This window comes from Mastigoproctus giganteus, chromosome 10 (genome assembly GCF_048544385.1).
Source record: "Mastigoproctus giganteus isolate SK-2022 chromosome 10, ASM4854438v1, whole genome shotgun sequence".
Classification (NCBI taxonomy): Eukaryota; Metazoa; Arthropoda; class Arachnida; order Uropygi; family Thelyphonidae; genus Mastigoproctus; species Mastigoproctus giganteus.
The window spans coordinates 30,520,280-30,525,442 of NC_143584.1; the positions used below are offsets into that span (position 1 = coordinate 30,520,280).

At 40.5% G+C, this 5,163-nt stretch overlaps 1 pseudogene; it reads left to right on the plus strand.

Annotated features, from left to right (window-relative positions):
• Positions 1–555: 555 nt before the first annotated feature.
• Positions 556–616, plus strand: LOC150078928 (U6 spliceosomal RNA; annotated as a pseudogene).
• The last annotated feature ends 4,547 nt before the right edge of the window (positions 617–5,163 follow it).

The following is a 5,163-nucleotide window of genomic DNA, read 5'->3' on the forward strand; positions in this document are numbered from 1 at the left end:
TCAAGTTTCCAATGAAATACAGTAGATGGGCCAGAGTTCCCAAACTTTTTTGCCTTGGGCCAACTTAAAAAATTTCTTAAATTTCACACGCCTCGAAGTTCCAGAACAAGTGAAAATACACAGATTTGACCTAAAATTTAGCTATAAAGATACATGCATTTATAAATTAATATATACTTCAATACATTTAATCTCAAAGAAAATGCGTTTCATGAAAACAAACGTTCCCCCCCCCTAAAAAAAAAAAAAAAACATGTGCCCCCAGGGAAGGGGCGCTCCTCACTTTTTGAAACCTATGGTTTAGGACTCTAGGCAGTGAGCGTCTTGCAACTGAGAGTCACGTAGAACGCCATATTAGCAATTAATCTATTCATGCCGTTGCAGCAAACTCCCTGCCATTTTAGATCAACAGTGGCTGTGGAAATCACTAAATGGAAACGTCATAGTACTAATACAACCGGGAAACTTTCGCGTAGGCTGGAAAAACTGATGAAAATAAACTGGAAGGTGCTCAGAAGAGCGGTATGTAGATTTCGTCATTCCTAATGAAATATTGTACTTGCTTCGGCAGTACATATACTAAAATTGGAACGATACAGAGAAGATTAGCATGACCTAATGAAATACTTTCAACCAAGAACCTCAGGGAGGCCACAGGAACTGATATTAATGCAAGGACGATGTATGTAGGAAGAGAGCTGCATTGTATCTGATTTTACGGAAGAGCTGCAGCACACAAACCAAACAACACAGGAGGCAATGCACAGTGTCGACTGTTTCGGACATAATCCATTTTAATTGGTTCCCGGAACGTTGGAAAGCTACGTTATGGAGTGGCGAATCAGTGTACACGGTTTGCTGATCTGATGGCAGTGTTTGGGTCTCGTAGATGCCCGGAAAGTTATGTACCAAAGTACATCGTTTCCGACATTAAGTTTGGTTGTGGTGGTGTCACCGTCTTAGGTTGTGTCTCGTGGTTCGGGCATTGACAATTGATCGTCATCTTGTAACAATGAATGCTTCCATGCTGTGCATTGATAGTTTGAACAGTTCTGGGCTTCCTGTACAGCGGTAACAGCTTGAGAACTCCCTTTTCGGTTTCGGAATGACAGTGCACCACGTCATACGTGGTTTGAAAATATGGAGGTGCAAATCTTTCTAGAGCTCGACCCAGGGTCGGTCCGAGCTAAGGTTGAGCCGGGTGGTCCCTCGTCTTAAAAAGATTTTAGTAGTGCGAAAATGGATAGGAAACCTTTAAATACAGTGCAAGTGCAACAGCAGTATTTCCTTTTTACCCCAGGAGGTTGTATCCTTATCTTGGCAATGCTCTCAACAGACACCGACTAAATTAGTGCGAGATCCCCTGGAAGGGTGCTTTCCCCTCGAGGGGCGCATCTGTCTCTTATTCCGTATATCGCCGCAGTAGAAATGCTTTTAGAAAACTGAAAAGAATTTTTAAAGGAATACCAAGATTCCGGTTATATCACAGCAATAAAATCGGCAAAGGCGTTAGCAGTAAAATTAAAGGCTGAGATTAAAACTGCCACATTATTTTGCTAAAAAAATATTTTTACTTGTGAATCCAGAAAGGAAAAATTAAAACATTGGAAACGAGAAAAATATTTTTAAAATAATGTTTTCAGCGTGCTGTTAGGTCATGCAATTATGTCCTTAACAGAAAGATTTAAGAGAATTAAAGAGTTTAGTGATATTTAGTTTTTTTTTTTTGTATAGCATGAAGTAAATAATGATGATTTGTTGGGTCTCGATTTGTTGAAAAAGTGTAGTCTACTGAAATGAAACTAAGTGATAACAATTAATGCGATTTAAATGCTGTTGATTTATGCCAAGAAATTGAGACTGTGATATGGCTGTTGCCGGAAAATATACCTGATAATTCTTTAAGCGTTTCGAAAATTTTAAATACTAATAGTTTAAAAGGCATGTTACCAAATTAATGGATAGTTTTGAGAATTATGTTAACAGTTCCACTAACTGTAGCAAATTGGAAGAAGTTTTAGTGAACTTCTTCCAATCCAAACACACTTGTCAACACAGTTTATCAAAACATACTTGCGATCATCAATGTTATATTCAAGCAAGGTTATATTCGTTGTCAAAACTGTCAATTGAAAATGATAAGTTGCAACATTGTATTTCAATGATATGATTAATAAATTCACTGATTTAAAGTCAAGGAAAAGGATACTTTAGATCGAATTTTTATACTCAATTAAAAATATGCATCTTGTATGAAACAACAACTTTTATTAAATTTTGCTTTAAATAATTGCGCATTAAAAATGCAATATGATGAAATGTAATGTATTATTTGGTAAGCATTTTTTTTTATAATTATTCTAATCAAAATTTGACTCTGTAGTTTCAACTTTTGGTAACATTGATATCTATCACAATTAAAATAGCATACATCCTAGTTTTTGTAACCGTGGTTTTTTTATTTGTCAATTCAAAAAGAAATTATCAAAATACAAAACTTTCTATCTTTTTATTATTAAAAAGGGGACGCAGGAATAACTCTTCACCCAGGATATAAAAATACATGTGGACATGCGATTTTGTGAAGGGTGGCTGCTTGAACGTCAGTTCATCTCCGCCTCGTACCTCTATGAAGAACAGTATCACTACAAATGGGCCAGATATGTGTGTGTGACGGAGGTTTGTGTGTGGTCTGTTCTGGCCACTTGGCTACCCAGAAGCATCAGTCACCTGGACAGATGATTCTGGGTACTCGTCCACGCCACGGGAAGGTGGGCCAGTCGCAGTAGTGCTCGTGATGTCTCAATTCGAGACTCTGACCCACCTGATTTTGCCAACTTTTATTCCCTAGGAACCAACTTTTATTCCCCAGGTTCCCCAAAGGAAAAAGATGGAGGGGGAGAGGGGTTCCCGCGATGTATTAAAAAAAAAAAAAGAAGAAGAAGGAGAGAGAGAGAGAGAGAGAGAGAGAGAGAGAGAGAGAGAGAGAGAGAGAGAGAAAGAAAGAAAAAGAGATTCTCTCTCTCTCTCTCTCTCTCTCTCTCCCCTTCTTTTTTGATACACCAATATTAAAAAAAAGAGAAAAAAGTTGAGTTTACTCATGTACAGCAATCACATATCAAAATCTATTGTTCTATAAACTAGTGAGGACACAGCCAAACAGTTTGTCGTAAACATCAAATTGAATGTCAAGTTGGGTTCGGGCCAGAGGCGTGAATAGCTGCTGTCATCTAAATACGTCAGGCTGTTCTTGGCTCGACTTTATCCCCTTTGAACACTTTTGGAATGAACTGGGACATCAGCGGAGCCAGGCCGGTACTCCCGCAACTAGTACCTTAGTTGACCGCTGTGCTGAATGAGGAATAGATCAAAATGCAGTGTTCTCCTTCTTTGAGGAAGTGTAAAGTGTATTCGTGTCAAACGGCACCAGGTGTTTCCCCCATCTCCGCGTTGCTTTCATTGTGAGTGTAACAGTTCACTGTAAAGGCCAGAGATTTAAAAGTGTATGGATAGTGTATATGTGTAATGTTGTGTATCGTTGTTCATCTGGCCATTTAGCCGCTAGACCCCTGCTGGAGCCCAACGTTGCCCACACTTGGCCCGTGGGGGCAGACCTGGTACCCAGTCGTTTGAAATTTTACTATGCCACCTGAGTTTCAGTGGATAGGGCCTAATAAAAAAATAAAAACGGGGTGGGGGGGCATACGCTAGAATGTAGTTAGGCCGAAAGAGGTCCGAGGTATGTTAATTTAGACATTTAAAATCTTTATTGTGTGGGATATTCGCTTTTCGCTGGCAGTACAAGTAGACTAGGAGCGGGGAGGCTGAAGACTGGAGGGAAAATGTAAAAATATGGGGACGATAGGTAAGACGACCCCAGTATCAGTGAGGCAGGCCCATGCCTCACCAGAAGAGGAAGAAAAGGAGGAGGGGAGGAGACAGCAAGGACTGTCCCCTACCCCTCCGCCGGGATAGGGCGGATTTGACGAGTGCGATGATCGACAAGAGTCGATTCAGACCTTAGCATGAGTCAAACGTCAGTTCTCCTATTGGAAACTTCCATCGCCACAAAAACAGAACCCTTTTTTTTTTCTAGTGTTAATTCTTTTGAGCAGATCTGGTCCCGCATCACTTCTGTCGATTCAAGGTCAAGATTATTCTAGCGGTTTTCGAAAGCCTTGTGTGGTATCATCTCTATGAGTTTGTACTTATATCAGTACCGCTGCAGAGATGTACTTTACCACCTGCATTGTATTATCCAATGGAAGGTCCACAACGGTGGCATACAGGAAACTTGTTACTATAGCATAGAAATTGTCCCCCTTCCAGCATACTTCTCGCTTCATATCAACGAGTATCCAACAAAGCATTCGTTCGTGTATTTCTATAACCACTGTAAGCATTCTCCACATCCAAATACATCTATCAGAAGACTGGATTCATCAAATATTTGAGTATGGACGGTGCGCATTCATTTTTCTCATGAAAAGCTTGTGGGATGCTGCTCTTAGTGAGTGGGAGGCGCCTCCGTAGCCAGGTGGGAAGCAGCAGCAGTGCGTAGCACACGCTTCTTGATTAGACCGGGGTTCGAGCCCGTCACCACCAAATACGGAGGATGTGGAAAGGTCAGGGAATGACCACCGCATATTCCCGGAGCAATATGGCCTTAGTTGCTATTGCTCCTAAAAGTCAAATAGCAATAGCTCTTAGTGAAAATCATATATTGTATTTAGCTTTCTTTCTGTAGATCGTAGAAGCACAAGTTTACCTGTGGCCGCTCGAGCTCAAAGCTCAAGTTCTTTTAGAGTCTGGTGGCAAGATCGGGTAACTAACCATGATTTTTTTTATGCTTATCTGGTGTTTTTTAGCTCTATTGCCGACCTGAGACTTGTTGACCTGAGAAGGTTTAATTCGTCGGAAATAGCATGCATAGACATTCTCCCCTCCAATTAGCATTCCCTTCTGAACTTTATTTGTTCTTCCCGCCCATTTGTGCCCATTGTTCGATGAATATGTTTGAAATGAATTCTGGGCCAGCCCCTGGTCAGCTCTAACAGGGTGTTTAGTAACATGTGAGCCTTACTTTCAGGATCCATTCAGAACCTGAAAACAATAAAAAGAGAATTCATATAAACATGTGTCCGAACGGTTATGGAATTATGG